This window comes from Lepidochelys kempii, chromosome 8 (assembly GCF_965140285.1).
Source record: "Lepidochelys kempii isolate rLepKem1 chromosome 8, rLepKem1.hap1, whole genome shotgun sequence".
Classification (NCBI taxonomy): Eukaryota; Metazoa; Chordata; order Testudines; family Cheloniidae; genus Lepidochelys; species Lepidochelys kempii.
The window spans coordinates 3,961,875-3,978,926 of NC_136387.1; the positions used below are offsets into that span (position 1 = coordinate 3,961,875).

Here is a 17,052-nt window from a genome sequence, read left to right on the forward strand (position 1 = left end):
TTGGGAGGTTTGGGGGAACCCAGGCCTGCCCTCTATTCCGGGTTCCAGCCCAGGGCCCTGTGGAATGCAGCTGTCTAGAGTGCCTCCTGGAACAGCTATGTGACAGCTACAACTCCCTGGGCTACTTCCCCATGGCCTCCTCCCAACACCTTCTTTATCCTCACCACAGGACCTTCCTCCTGGTGTCTGATAATGCTTGTACACCTCAGTCCTCCAACAGTCCGTGTTCTCACTCTCAGCTCCTAGTGCCTCTTGCTCCCAACTCTTCACATGCACACCACAAACTGAAGTGAGCTCCTTTTTAAAACCCAGATGCCCTGATTAGCCTGCCTTAATTGATTCTAGCAGCTTCTTGATTGGCTGCAGGTGTTCTAATCAGCCGTCTTAATTGTCTCCAGAAGGTTCCTGATTGTTCTGGAACCTTCCCTGTTACCTTACCCAGGGAAAAGGGACCTACTTAGCCTGGGGCTAACATATCTGCCTTCTATTACTCTCCTATAGCCATCTGGCCCGACCCTGTCACAGTATGAAGAAGAGCTTTGTGTAAATCAAAAGCTTGTCTCTTTCACCAACAGAAATTGGCCAAATAAAAAATATTACCCTCACCCACCTTGTGTCTCTCATGTTCTAGGATCAACACAGCTAAACACCATCACAAAAAACCTGCTAGTGAGGAGGCATTCTATTTTCAGAGCATGACACAGTTATCAGAGAAACTAGGGGAAAGCTTACTTAAAATATTCAAGAACACAATGCTGTGACCTGTTGAAAATAATGTAATGATCTATACGAGCATAAATACTGAAAATGAGCACATTCATCCTTAGCATGCTTTTTAATCACATACTTGCTACATGGCAGATGTAGCCAGACATCATAACCTGAAGGAGGAGAGAACAGTCAAAATAAATTGCTGCCTTCACGAAACTTATGATACTAGTATTCTCTGCCATTGTAGCCCTATTGGAAGGTGATGACTATGAGGCAATAGGCACATATCTTATTCTATCCAGTTGCATGTCACAAGCACGAATCAGAGAATAATGAATCCCTGTCCCCTGGTAAGAAATCTTCACAATTTCTGCTAGCTCTTAACTCAGTTGTTCTTTATTAACAACCCGAGGCAATTCCTGTGCTGCTCAAAGCTTCACTGTTACTAAGAGAAAGGTCGTGCTGCCCCGGTGGTTTTAACACCACACTTGGCCGCTGCAACTTTGGCTTGGAAGAGTGAAAGTATCTGGCAAGTTACATTTTCACAACACTACATAAGCTAGACAATAACCAGTCCTCACGATGCCTTGTGACACGCTGCAATTACAGCTACCCATCCGTGCACTTTCCTTCTCTCGCTCTTGTCAGCCCTTTGATTCTCCCCACATCTAGGAGGGTGAAGGCAGAGAATATGGATGAGGGACTGGTTACCATGTCTCCCCCACTCACCATATGCCCAAGTCTGGTTTCTTCTCTCCCCAGGTTATGCACGGTGGCCACCCTCTACTGGCATGCATCTCTGCAGTGAGCAAGGGGAAAAGAGAAGCACGGCGTAAAGGAGAGCCCAGGCACAGTGGTTCCTCCTGTTGCTCCTATTACCCTTGCACAGAGGGGGGTGAGTGATGCTTTTTTGCTCTCAGCCGCATTCCTCCTCATCAGAGAAGGGACGAAAAGCCAAAGCATTAGCACCCCTACAGCTAGAACACCTTCTGCATTCCAGGTCCTTCTAGCCAACAGCAAGGATGGATCACATGCACCTGTATTAGTTCAGCAGTACTGAGCACGCTCCAGCACCCTCTAGTAACTCCCATGATCACTCGGGTCATCACACACCCGTGAGTTGGGTAGTCACATTTTACAGATGGAGAAACTGAGGCACAGAGTTTGAAGCCTGAAATTTCAAAAAACTGGCACTATTTGCCACTTGTTTTTGTGCCCCTCCAATTTAAGTCTACTTGGGCTTGATTTTCAGCAGTGCAAAGTCCCTGTGGTCCCATTAACTTTAATAAGAGGCCCAAGATACGGCGATGAAGGGAGATTCAAAAAGGAAGCCAGCAAAATCAGTGGCCTTAAACATTTGGTCCTAAGTAACTGGCCTAAGACCCCATACCCAAGCTGTGGCAGGATCAAGTTGAGAACTAAGACCCCAAGCCCCAAGATCAATCCACTGGAGACCCCAACGCCATTCTGAAGTATGGACGGGATAGTACAATAAATTAGCAGCATGAAGAACACTTACAGAAGCTACCAAGCATTTCTTTTCAAACCCATAATTTTAATAGAGTAATTGAGTAGTAGTCTTACATACTAATACCCTAGATGATTAAAATGGAAACAAAAGTCTGTTGGGTATTTGATATTACCCTTCTCATAATTCGTTGTTTGCTAAATTAATAATTAATTTCATTTTACGAAGAAGAGCTATTCTCAGGTAGGGGATGTTCATTTGGTAAGCCTAACTCCAAACTAAAGGACAATTTCTGCCCAGGTGCTACAGTAGTGAAATCAATGGAGTGAAACCGATCATACATATCACTGATGAGTTCGCGCCAAAGTACAGAAGGAGGATTGGGAATTTCTAAAGCCTTTAGCCTAATTCTGCTAGCTTTAAGACAATGGGAGTTTCTCCACCACTGATATCAAAGGGAACAGAAATAGACCAGTGCCGAGCACTTTGAAAAACCACAGTCAACATGTTTAGATCCAGAATGATTCATTCCTGTGCTTCCCAAATTATTGTATGTGGTGTCAAAAGAGAAACTGGAAAACATGGTAATGGAACTCACCAGAGTACAGTAAAAGCAGTGCTATCTGGCACTTTACCACCCGGAAAGCTCTATAAACCAGCATTTCTGATCTTCATTGAAAGACCGGTTTATAGTCCGATTGGCGAGGGGCCAGCAGGCTCCCTGCTTGGCTCCGCATGGCTCCCCGGAAGCGGTGACATATCCCTGCTGGTCCTAGGCAGAGGAATGGCCATGACAGGTTCAGAGGGGAGGGGATGTGGGGTGCTAGGCGGAGGCGCAGCTAGGTGGCTCTGTGCGCTGCCCCACCCCGAGTGCTTGCTCTGCAGCTCCCATTGGCCGGGAGCAGCAGGGACATGTCGTCGCGTGCGGGTAGCCGCCCAAGGTGAGCGCTGCCTGGATCCAGCACCCTGCACCCTCTCCCATGCCCCAACCCTCTGCCCCGAGCCCCCTCTCTCACCCAAACTCTCTCCCAGAGCATGTGCCCCATACCCCCTCCCACACCCCAACCCCCTGCCCCGAGCCCCCTCCTGCACCCAAACTCCTTCCCTCTTAGTTAACCGGAATTTATTACTTACCTGCACCCCACTTTTCCCCAACATGCGGATAACAAAGCTTGCACTGTAATATAATAAGTAGGAAAGATTGTTTATAAAAATCACCAGTACACAGGCCCAGATCATCTCCCCATTGAAGTAAATGGCAAAACTCCAATTGACTTTGCTAGAGGAGGATTAGGGTGGTCTGATCCAAAAGTCAATGAATTCATTAAGAGTCTTTCCTGTGACTTCAACAGACTTTGAATCAATTTCATTCTACATAAAGAATATATCACTATTCAATAGAGGATAAGAGATTTGGCTTCCTCCAAGGGTTATGTTACCTAAGAGTGAGTTTATCTCCTAATAATTATGCTGTCAGTGGTCAGCACACCCCAAGTTTGCAGTGCCAAATACCATAACATGTCTTTCATCTCTATTGTTCTGTGCAAGAATCATTTTGTCTTTCCTTTCCTTACTTCCTTCGGCAGAGACATGGCAGCACAATCTGTCTGCAGATAGGAAAGCTGACATTAATTTTTGGTATAACACCAGAGATTGGGACAATATGTTTATGAAGAAGGAAATGGAGTGGATCTCTCTCGGCAATCCTCCTGGCACAGAACGTGAAATAATACATACAGAAAGATTTCCCAGAATATGGTTCAGAATGTGTCCTCTGCAAGGAGCTTAGCTTCAGGTTTAAACACCATGGATTTACTGACTGTCTGCTGAGTTACAGATAATTTGCAGCAGACTGGGCTTTTGCTTGTACATGTGGTTCAGGAATGACAAAAGAGCCATTTCCACTCTGAGGCCAGACCTAAGTGAGGATGAACTTCACACTTCTGTTCAGCTATGTGGTCCCCAGTTTGGATAATACCAAGCTCTCACAGAGTATTTTCCGTCTGTAGGTCTCAAAGCTCTTTGCAAAGGAAGGTAAGCATTGTTATCCCCATTTTATAGCTGAGAAAACAGAGCCGTAGGGAGGTGAAGGGATTTGCCTAAGGTCTTGCAGCTTGGCAGTGGAAGAGCTGGGGACAGTCCTGGGCAACATCCAGTCCACTTCCCTGCCCAATGGGCCACACTTACGCCTTGGCTGCTTATCTAAAACAGATCCAAACTCCTCTGGCCTATAAAATGGGTTGATAGAGAAAATCTAATGAAATTATCTCCTAAACCAGAAATACTGGAAGAACAGACTCACCAAAGAGTACACGACTACTGCCTCTGGCTGAAACAACGAGTAAGGTAACAGCACAAGAAGAGATGCTCAAATGTATTTTAATTTTTCCTTTTAGGCAGTGAGCGGTCAGGTGATGTCTCCCCTCCGTTTTAGCTGGGCAACTACATACCCATGAAGTCCTCTGAGTCAGATCGAAAGTCTAGTTCAAGGGTCGGCAACTTGCGGCAATCGGCTCGCCACTGCCAGCTGGCGTCCCAGCCACCGCCCCTGCTCAGCCCGCTGCTGGCCCGGAATTCTTAAAATATGTTCTCTCCCCCTTAATCAAAAATTACACTACGATTAGCTTAAAAACTTTGTTTGTACATTACAGTAGTCGTTAAAAAATTTATAATGCTAATAAATACATAAGTACAACTACTTTGTTTCATCAAACCTATGGGCCTGTGCTCAATTTGTGTTTTCAATGATTTACCTTCTAAAAAAATCTCGCATGCCTCGCATCCCCAGGGGGTGCGTGCACCCCAGGTTCAGAACCACTGCACTAAACTGAGAAGATCTGCATTTTAATTTAATTTTAAATGAAGTGTCTGAAACATTTTAAAAACCTTGTTTACTTTACAAACAATAATAGTTTTGTTACATAATATACTTATAGAGAAAGACCTTCTAAAAACGTTAAAATGTATTATTGGCACGCAAAACCTTAAATTAGAGTGACTAAATGAATACTCGGGACACCACTTCTGAAAGGTTGCCGACCCCCGGTCTAGTTGATAGAACCAGATTGCAAGGCACAAGGCGCTGACTAGCAAATTCAAGGCTATCTGAAAAAACAGGAAACCCTTTCTTACAGACCTGGCTGCTGCTGTACAAAAACAAAACTTTTTTTTTTTTTTTAGTACTTGTGAAAGACGCTGTCTTGACAGCCCTGAAGAATGAAGAGATCTATTTATCCACAGTAACACTGGCAGGAACGTGCAAATTTCACACACAGCTCTGCCAACGTGCCGAATCCCATATCCAGTTTCAGTTCCACAAATAAGCTAAAGGTTAAAGTTGTTTGTTTAAACCAAACCCACATGGCATCTAAATTGACCTAAATTATTGTCCGAGTTGTAACCTTTCTGTGTTCCAGACCCCAAGAGACTGCTTCCTCCTTCCAATCTCAAAAAATTCCTCCTTCTGAGTAGGGGAGAGAATAAAGGAGCAGCAACTGGACATGGAAATGGGAAAACCAACTCAAGGTGGGCAGAGTTCTGCTCCGAAGTAGTCCCTGTAAACATTTGTGGCTACTGCAGACCCTATGAAAAATGACAACGTAAGGGTCTCAGTTTAATTACATAAAGACCTAGTAGGCGAGGCCTCAATCATAGCAGCTGTTGCTGAGAAGGAGATCTCAGTGTCTTGGAGGTTTTAGTGGATTCCTCACCAAAAAAAAAAAAAAGCATTACCTGTTTCTGTGTTGCAGCTGTAACAAAAACCACCAAAAAGGGTGGATTCAAGCAGTGAGTACACTATCAGGGCATATTTATGGGTAAAGCTCCTTTGTGCGGGAGACAAGTTTGGTTCGAAGTGCAGGGCACATTTCTTTGACCTTGCTTTCTCTGACATGAATATATAGCAACACGTACATTTAAATAAAGCAAAAACAAAAAACCCGACCAAAACAAGACACAAGCACCAGCTTCTCCCTCCGGGGAGAGGCTGAGAACAAACAAAATGCGAGAGATGTGTGATCATGTTGCTTAATGCACTGTAAGGCGCTCAGATACGATGGTGATGAGCACAGTATAAGTACCTACAGAGAACAGAATACAGAAACAATCCTTTACAAACAATGTTGTCTGTGCCAGGAGACCTGAAAAGGAACTGGAAGCGTTTGCAGTCATGCATCAGTTAACAGGAGCAAAGTGACATCCCAGGAGTGAAACTACTCTCTGAGCTGATAAAAGGAAAGCAGCAGCATCTGGCTTGCAATGTTCAGCTTTTTCTGAACATTTTAATGCTGCATGAAGCCTGGTAGAAGTGAAGTTTCTTGAGCCCCCAGAGGTAGATAGCACATAGGTGTGGAACATAGCAGCAACCTCACACAATGGAGGGCTTCTAATCACAAAATATCTGTCTCTGCCAGTTAGTCCAACCACACAATAATATAGGACAGCTCAAGGATGAGACAGAAAAATATGGAGATGGATCGGAGCCAGGAAGTTCATCTCTGGACCTCAATTTTCTCAATGTTCAGGAGCGTGTGGATCCTGGGGTTAGCTTCAGACCATCACAGTGATAAGGGCCAGCAAGGTCAAGAATCTTCTCAAGGGTCAGAGGTCTTCTGAGCTGGGTTTTGCTTTGGGCCTATCCCTATAAAGGCATTTTTGGCTGAGAATTTCAAAGCTACCTAAGGGATTTGGACACCTGATTCCATTAAAATGAATTGGAATTGGGCATCCAAATCCCCAAGCTGGCTTTGAAATCCAAATCCCCAAGCTGCCCTTTTATTTCAGTAGGGCACAAATTCCTGGACCCTGGAATTTACTCCCACTATTGGCCTGACCAAGCACAAGGCTGTTGACTTTTGAGGGATATTTTTTTTTTAATTGTGAAAAACTGATCTTTATTTTCCAGAAATACACAAACTTATTCTCTCATTTCTCCATCTTCTTCTTCTACTCCTCTGATGTACAGGACATTGTTACATCTTATCAAAACTTCACCAAGGTGTCCTGACAATGCACCGTCTACGTATTCTTCTGTGTTTGCAAGCTGCATGTTCATGTTGCCGTCGACAGACACCAGGTAGTCCTTGTACTCCATCCCCCACTTCAGGTTCACCATCACCGGCTTCCCCATCAACCCATTCAGGAAAGGCTTGACGTTCAGGGGCAAGCTCATGGTAACATGGCCTGGCACAAGGCAGCGGTAAAAACAAAAATTACTTGCAGGACCACACGTGCGCCCGCTGGAGTTAAGATCTCTGTCTGGCTGCTCAGGGCTTCGGTTTGAGGAAGCAGCCCAAGAGAGTCAAATTTCATTTGCTGTTTGGTCAACACGGGAGAGAGGAATGCAGACATTCTCCTTTAACCTAAATGTTGTACTTTGCTACATGTTGTTAACTGCTGCCCATGTGTTCCGAGGCTGAGATGGGTGCATTTGTAATGATATTGTGTAGAGCAGCGCTTCTCAAGCTATCTGATGTGAGGGACCGGCAATTTTTTTTTCCAATATGCGTGCAGACCGGCAGCCGATGGCTCACGGACCGGCACCGGTCCGCGGACCATCACTTTGAGTAGCACTAGTGTAGAGGATATAATGAACCAGCCGATATAATGAATGTGCACCCATAAGATCCATGAAAGCCCTTCACAGCGAGACTCTGAGTCTGGTAATAACAACAGATTACTGGTGTTATTACAGAGATAAGGGGCACATGGCAGTGAACAACTAAATTATGGCCTCCTGCGTGCTTCTCTTACAAGGCATTAGTTTTAATTTTCATCTAATTTTTATGAGGCCCTGATGCATTAGCGTGTCTGCGCAGGGGTACTGTCTGCTCTGAAGAGATCAACCAATAACATTTGTAGCTTTGCTGCCAGCAGGTTTTCTGAAGGGCTGCTTAAAAAATTATAAGAGCTGACTGAAGCTTTATTGTAAATGTAACCAAAGCTCCTATTAAACCTATTTCCTTAATAATTTCAAAGCATCAAAAATAAAACTGCTCCTGCAGCATGGTCTATGTAATAAGATTCCAGGATTGTCACTCTGAACCTAGCATGTCTGTTGAGTCAGTGTTTAGGAATGAATACAGCTGCAAACCATGGCTGAGAGCTCTTTTTGTTCAGGATACCACTAGGTCTAATCATCACTGGGATTTGTGATGTTTGTTACTGTCCAGTGTTTAAGTTCTCAGACATTTTTCCACTTTTTTACACCCTACGAATTACACCCAGTGACAGTATGGGCTTTCACCTAGTACTGAATAAGAAAAGGGTTAGAGCTTGGTTGTTGTAATTTAGTGCCACGTAAGCCTAGCCCCGCAGTCCTCAGACACGAGTCCAACAAGGGATTCAATGGCCATTTTGCCTCTGTGAAGACTGCCTGATTGGGTCCAGATAACTGTTGCAGATTTCTGGATTCTAGGACAATGGCAAGCAGAGATTTGAAGATATAATTCATTCTATTCAAATAATGGCTGTGCATATCGTCACTACTATCCATCATTTAATTACGAATAGCACGTGTTACACTGATGTTACTGAAATCTTGCTGGATAATGCCCCTGTCCTGCCAAACCATAAAAGCACTTAAGCATGCGTTTAAGAGCATGCTTAAAATTAAGCATGTGCCTAAGTGTTTTCCTGAACAGCAATGGCTTCCTGAATGCAGGCCTTTGGCAAGGAGGATATTCATTTCAGTGTTAACTAAGGGTGGGGCTAGGGCTGTGCATACTGCATTTACCTTGAGCTATAGGTGACAGGCTTTGATATGCATTTCTAAAACAAAATAATCTTCACATATAATAATCCAAATAATCCAAAATAATCCAAAAATAAACAAATTTAATAACAACTCAGTAAAATAAACCCTGTTTACAGGTTTTTTTAGATAAATGAGGGGTAACAGAAAAGTATTTTCAACGAATATTAGTATAAAGCTACAAGTGTTATTAACGACACAAAAAAAACTCATCTATAAAAATGTGAAGGTTCCATTCGAGGGAAGAAATACAGTTAGAGAAAGGGGATTCCCGTTCTGAAGTAGTAAAACTGGGTTGTTTAGGCATTAACTCCTAACAAATTCTTTTTAAGCACTAGAGCAGTGAGTTCTGATCAGGGAAAATACATCATTAACATATCAAAGAATGGAGACATGAGAGTAATCCAGAGGATAATACAAAAGAAAAATTTAAGGAACACCTGGCAATACATTTCCTTTGAAGAACCTCACTTCTTATAACAACAGGAGGGTTATCTCAACATGTCCATCGTGTCATTCCAATTATTTTATTAAACTTTTCCACTGTGGATTACATGAATAATGTCTTAACTAAAGTGGAGAATACGCACCCCTGCCTAATCTAGTGACTACAACCACTTGGAGTTAGAATCAAAGCCTGAGCCCTATTCCAAAACTCACTGTAGTCAATGAACTCTCATTGACTTTGGATCAGGATCCTGCATTCATCAACTTGAATCTGTACGGCCACACTAATGTAGAGCTCATCTCATATTTTCTTTTTTTTTTCTTCCTTAAGGGTGGAGTCAAACAGAGCATAAGGATATATTCAGAAACATTTACATTGTGGCAACTAGAAGCCACCACACGGTCAAGGCCACGTTGCACCGGTCACTGTACGGACACTGCCCCAAAGACGACAAGACATAATTCCAACACGTGCCTTTAGGACATTCCCTTGATGAACGTGAATGGAACTGGAGAGAAGGGCACTGGAATGGGAAAACAGCCCCTCCCCCCATTTATACTTACTAGAATTTGGAATGTTTCGCATGGGACATTCACTCAGCTTATCTATGGCCAGGCTTTTATAAGCTAAGAAAAGGAAAGCTTTGTGTAAATGCCACACAGCGTGGTTTGATCCTGCATTGCTATGCACTACACTCTCACACAGAGCTGCGGCATTCAGGGAAAGGGCCCCATCAGCATCTGGATTTTAAACTCTCTGTTTCGCCTCCTTGAATCCGAGCGGAACTATTTGAAAGCATTGTTCTGTTTGGATGGCTGCTACTTCTTTTTTGTTTTGGGAATTTTTGATTAGAGAAATATAATAGCATTTTGGTTGTTTTTAAGATGTTTTTTATAGTCAGGTTCAATTTAGCATGTAGCCTTTTTTTCAATGAAATGAAAATGGCATTAACTTCTTACTTTGCATTGTTCCATTCTGCCGTTTTATACCAATGCGCAGTAAAATAGCAGAGTTACTAATGACACTGAGTTTTTTAAGTCTTGAGCTCTTTACGCCCGAACATTTGATTCTTATGCTGTGCTATGAACACGCAGGAATGGCTCCATAGGACGGAAAAGGACGAGGTGCGTGAGGGAATCTCTTTTATTGGACCAGCTTCTGTTAGTGAAAGAGACGCTTTTATACAGAGCTCTTTTTCTATCCTGGGACCAACACGGCTACACCAACACGGCATCCATACGATGGATGCACACAGTTCGGGTACTGTTACAGTGCACGGTACACGATCCCGTGGGGGGACATTCCACAGTTCTTATTCAGAGAGTTTTGCCTGAAGGTTCATTTGTACCTCAGCCCAGCATGGCCACACAGGGGAATAAAGGGGCAGATGACATCACCCCAAGGCTTGGCAATGCATGGGCAGATCATGAGTCTGGGGGTGTGCAGGACAGCACACTGTTCAGGGCTGCTACTTTCCCAATATGAGCATGTGGAAGGAGATGGGGCAGGGATTTGGTGGAGCAATGACTGCTCCCTCCCAGTGCTCCAGTCAGGAGCTGAGCTGATGCCAGAAGGAAGTAAATTGCATCCGGTAAATTGCATCTTACTGCCTGCCTGGAGCAAGGGGGAACAAGAGAAGGAATTATGGCCATTCCTTCCCCGGGATCCTCTGGGACAATGAAGCTGTGTGCCATCCTCTTATTTGGTATATGAGCAAGAGGTCAATCCAGCTCTGGGTAAGGACAGAGCAAGGTCTGCTGTATTTGAACAATACCTCCAGCGTGAGCCACTGGACAGCTTGGTTTCAGTGCTGTGTATTTGCCATGGTATTAGTCACGTCCAGCTAGCCTCCTAGTACTGTAAAGCCACATGGAGGTTGTGATAATCTGAGCCAAGAATGGACCAGTCAAGGAGCCTAATAATAAAATGACACGTAGCACTTACATAGGGTGTTATGTATTCAACATGCTCTCCACACATTAACTATTAATGGTAACAGCTGCCATCGCCACTGTGCACAGAGATCCAAGTTTGAGTCCCAAACTTGCTATCCCACTCCACACAGGACAGACAGCCATGGGACAGCCACAGAGGTGTCACCTGCAACTTCAAGGTGGGGTTGGGATCTGAGCTGCTACCCCATATGCAAATGATGTGGCATTCCTGAGTCTCTCTCACTCATTTAGAGTAGGGGGAACAGGAGAGCTTGTTGCAAAGTGTTGGGGGAGAATCCTACCAGAAGCACAGCTTGTCCATTTCTAGAACTGCTGCATCGAAGCAGCTCAGGGTGAGTTAAGCACATTGCGAAAGCCTTAACTCAGAATGCCCTTCCTCTCATCAGCTTAACTTGGAGCCTTAACATCTGGTTCTGTCATAAGGGATGCCATTTTCTATACCAGAAGTTGCTTATTTCAGCACTGTGCCGAGAAACGACCATCTGTAAATAGTTTGCAACTCTTGGCAGTGCCTTGATGCTTTCAAATGGCCTCATGCAAATCAGTGAGGAATCACCATCAGTTTTCTCCATTTTTTACATACCATTCATGATGCTACTTTATATAAAGAAATTACTAGGCAGCTACAATGATGATGACAGCTCTTAATGTGGAGGGCCCCAAGTGGCCCAGGCCCATCACAGCACGAACAGGAAGGTGGGGTCATTTGCGCTGAAGAGCTTACTCTGTAGTTTCAGACATGATGTAATAAGAGGGTAATAAGCTGAAGGGAGGGGGATGGCACACGGTGCAACAATTTTATATTATTTATTTATGCAGAAAAAAGTCTTTGGCTCATTTCTTATATGCCTCATGGTAGACGTTTGAATGAAGAGAGACTATTGGCCTGGTGTACTGGTGCCTTACACACACAGGAAACCAGTCATGAGATGACTGTGGAGGAAGTGAGCAAAGAGTATTGAGGCTGGCCTCACTGGTGAAATGGAGAAGGTGGGGGTGGGGACACGGCGTGAAAAAGGTCATCTCAGGGAGAGGGAGCTGGACAAACTTAGCAAAACTCAAAGAGAGAATGGGCATTTATGTAGCTAACAAAGATATCCAGGAACTTTTGAGCTAATGCTAATAAAAAAAGAATTGTGGAAGACAGGATGTAAAATCTAAATGCTTCAGATTTTAAAACAACCTCTAAATATGAAGGTTTAGGCTGAGATTTTAATTGGGAGCAGGTTATTTCACATCTACTTTCTGTGGTGGTTCTTACACCTCTCTCAAGTAGCTGGTGATGGCCTGTATCCCGGACAGGATGCTGGGCTAGATGAACTTTGGCTCTGATCCAGTCTGGGAATTTCTATGTTCCTACGAGAGGCCTTGACGACAAGGGGTACAAATTCCAGACGCACCTAAGTGAACTAAGCACTTTGGGGCCTAAAGCTCATTGCAAGTTAATGGGATTTCGGCTCCCAAGTGCCTAAAACATTTCAGAAAATTTTACCTAATGACAAGGAATTTGAATATGCAGCAGGGAAGAGGGAGCTGGTGGAGGCTTTCAGGAGTTTCAGCTCCCATGCTTGTCTTGATATCTTGTGGGCCAAAGGGGAAGGTGTTTTCCTCGGTTAGTGAGTGCTGTACATACAAAAGCATATTTCAAGTATGTATTTTTTCCTACTAAATCGATCCTCTTTCATGATTATAAAAACTAGCATCCTGGACAGCACAGTAGCATGGTGGTATCTGAAGCAGTCACAGCCAGTGCAGTTGTATTAACCCAAAAATGGTTTCATTGCTCTGCAATTCATCTCATTTCACTTCGTTGTTTTCTCTCCTTACTTTTTATTTTTTCCCATTTTCACAGGCTGCAGGTAGGAGAACATCACTAACAACTGTTATTTCACACATGAGTGGTAATATTTTCATTTTCCATCTACTGTGAAATAAAAGCCTTATGGTCTATTAAAATAGCATGAATAAGCCTAGAACTAAAAAGCAATTCTTTTACTGTCACTCTGAAATCACTCTTCTCGCATTCTCTAGATGTACTTACTTGAAGGTGGGATTGTATTTGTCAAACCTGGGGATCAGACTCAACATTGTGGTGTTTTAAAAAAACAAACCAACCAAAGAACAACCAACAAACGTGCCACAATTTCTAGAATAATAACAGCCTAAGAAATAATTCCATGGCTGCAGTGGAGTTGGAAAAACGGTACTGACAACAGTTGTGAGCAAGGTAAATGGGAGAGATTTCCAACTTGTCTTTCTTGGAGAACACACACTTGCAGCGTTTCTCCCCAGCAGCAGCCACTAACTGATACAACTGGGGGCTTTGGTTGATGTCATTCCCAGATGTGGGACTTGCTTACCACTCGACACTGCCCAACCGCTTAAGCCTGCATCAGATTGACGTGTCTTTGGCTACTGGACTGGGCGGTTTTTTTTAAGGACTCTAATATGGATGGGATGGAATTCCCATCTCGAGAATGTAGCAGACTGGCTTGTATTTGCACTGGGAAAATAGTTATCCTGACAGAAGACATATGCAGGAGTTTGGCAGCAGAGTCAGTACCGTAGCAGCCCCATCTGGTGGGGTACAATTTGCAGGCAAACATGGATCCATTACACTATCTGAGTGATTCTTCAAAGTACCTGGCGAAGAACCTGCCTCCTCTGCAACTCTACAATCTCTCTTTTTCTATCAAAGGCATCTGTGCCCAGATTGTCATTGGATTACTCCATACTGGATGTCCTAAGAGCCAGGGCAGCAAAACACATTTCCACCGGTGACTGGCTAGAAGATCACACTCGTGCTCCTGAAAACAGACACAGCTATGGTGACGCCCACACCTGTATCCAGGAACGAAACCAGACATCTTGAAAAGCTCCAACAGGCACAAAATGCAAAACAGCCACTTGTACAGCGGCACAGATTACCATGATTACATAACCCCAGTGTTCCACGCTCTGCATTGGCTCTCCAGCGAATGCAAAGTCCAGCCCTGACTCCACAGGATTGGTCCTCACTACCAGAGACCACTTTTCTCTTCCTGACCATGATCTCTCACAATGGCTGCGTTCCACGAGGACAATAGAGGGAGGTTCATGAATGGGGGAGACAGAATTGTCACAAGAGCTGGATTTAGGCTACGGAAACCACTACTACAAGAAATAAGAGTGACCACAGGTCTTGCTGGTTTCACAACTAAATGCAAAGCTCATCTCCTTAACACATAGGGTCTCCTCAATAAGTTCCTCTCACGTGGACACAACACACCCACTGGCATGTACGCGCACACACACACATAAGCTAATCAAGATCCACCGGCAGGCTGGGAAAGAAGGAACACAGGGAGATTCTTATTGACGTTTTCTGGGGAACAGCTGCCGTAGGGGAAGTAATGCAGAGCAGTCAGTTAAGCACTCAAAAGACGCATGGCCACTGAGATAGTCACGCTGCCAATGTTGGGTTTTAGGGGAGAGAGAATGGCACATCGAGGGGCAGGCACTCAAAGGAGATGTCTTGAAATATGCAGGATTTTGGCAAGGGTTCCCTAGGGCTCCTCAGACCATGCACAGTTGGAAAGGCTATACTGCCTACCGTCTTTCAACGATGCCACTAATCCCTTGCCCTAACAATAAACCACGCTGCCGTCCAGGACATTCAGTGCTCTGGTTCAGTGTGCACACGGGACGTTACTGCATGGCAAGCTTGTGCACCATAGATTCACACCCTGGCTTGAAGCACAGTAACTTGCCATATACCCCTAAGCGTCTTTTTAGGTCACAGGGGAAATTACTGGTTAAGCACAGGTAGATTTTAAGTCTCTATATAGCAAAAAAGATTCAGAAATTGGAAATGCTCTCCTTGCTTTATAACTTTCGTTTGAAAAGTATAAATTCTGAATCCTGCCCCTTTCCTTTCTCCCATAATCCCACACAACTCTCCCTCATCTCTCTTTTGTGATCACTTGCTGACACAGCTTCAGTTGTGTGTCCAGATATTATCTGCTTGCCTGACTTACTGCATTCAAACAGAATACATCAAAATGAAGGGGGGCAGCAATTCATTTCTGAAGTTCCTTCTCCAATGTATATGACAGACGCTACAGATATCTTCAGATGACTGATTATGGGATGTAGATCAAATACCTTATAGATATTATCTTTAGATGAAACTCAGTTTGTAATCTTAAATGGAAAAGGAAATTAGATAATTAAAACTCTGCTGCTAGGAATACATTTTTTAAAGTGACAAAATCCATAAAAACTTCAGACAGAAATATAAAGTGAAGCTGAAAGAGATTCAGATAAAACCAAATTAATATTTTAATTCTGTCAACACAAAAAGGTTTCTGAGACAAAGGTCAGGACTAATATAGAGCAGTGATTTATTGCCCCATCTTCATAATTTAAACAACTGTTTCTTTAATGCTCACTGAATCCCTCCCATGGAGTTACAGCCTTAGTCTCTCACCAAGGAACTGACTTGCATTTTAAGTCCTTTTTGAACTGCTTTAGAGAAGAGGATGTCCATATGAGAAGAATCCAGTGATTTTCCAGTAGATGTGTCTAAAGGCGATTGAGTCAAAGGACTGGATAAACAGTACATGGGATTAATAAAGATTTCTCTCACCTTTGTAGCCCTACAGTTGTTTCTCTCTCATTCTCTCCGAATTTGCATGTTTGCCAGGCAACTTTTGTTAAATAATAATAAGCTTCGAGGAGTACAACTAAAAGCACCTTTGTCACAGGTATCGGAACAAGGGGGGGGTCAGAGGACCATGGTCCCATCACTTTGTATCTGCCTTAAGGGAGAGTGACAGGGAGGAGGTGGCAGAGAGGCGCGAGCAGGGGTGGGGCCTCAGGGGAAGGGGGGGAGAAGGGTGGAGCCATGGTTTCAGTGCTGGGGGCACCCCCGCCTTCCAGGAAGCTTCCGGTGCTTCTGGCCGGTTTATCTGGAACTCCTTGCACGACTTTGGAAAAATCACACCTTAATGCCTAAATTTTCATTACACACACTGTAAATACGATCGGTTTGGCTTTCATTGCGTGGGAAGCTTCTCAAACATAGCCCCTCAACATTTGTGAGAAGTACATAATAACATGACACTGCCTCTCAGAGCTTTTCATCTGCACAGTATTTTCAAATATTAACTAATTAATCTAGACATCACACTGGTGAGGCAGGGAAGTATTAAAAGCCCTGGCTGGGATGATTTAGTTGGGGATTGGTCCTGCTTTGAGCAGGGGGTTGGACTAGATGACCTCCTGAGGTCCCTTCCAACCTTGATATTCTATGATTCTATTAGCTCCCCCATTTTACTTGGCTAAGGTCAGTATTATAATCCCCAGCTTTAGTCGCGGTTTTATATATGGGGAGACTGCAGTTTAAATGATTAGCCAATGGTTCCATACAGTATCGTCAGAGCTTGGATTAAACCAATCAGATTTCCCAGCTCCTAGTCCTGTGCTCCTGTAATTCAGGTGAGAAGAGGAAAGATATGGGTCTGTCAGAGGATGCTGGTGGAGGTCATATGCTGGTCTCCCATCAGGGTTAAAAGCGTGACACATCATACCCTAAGCCATGCTGCACTACTGAAGAAAAGTGGCAAAAAACCTTCCCTACCGTTTGATTATATGAGCGCACAGCGCCTAGCACTGATCAGGGACTGGGGCGTCCACACAATACTTCAACAAACAGAAGCAGCAGCTAATACCAGTTGAA

General features: G+C 44.0%; 1 protein-coding gene and 1 pseudogene across 4 annotated transcripts in view; both read right to left on the minus strand.

The window, feature by feature from the left end:
* The window catches only part of SGCD (sarcoglycan delta), a 572,369-nt gene that overhangs the window by 334,659 nt on the left and 220,658 nt on the right, over positions 1-17,052 (minus strand). The window lies entirely within an intron of this gene.
* On the minus strand, positions 7,095-7,416 carry LOC140916473 (small nuclear ribonucleoprotein F pseudogene; annotated as a pseudogene).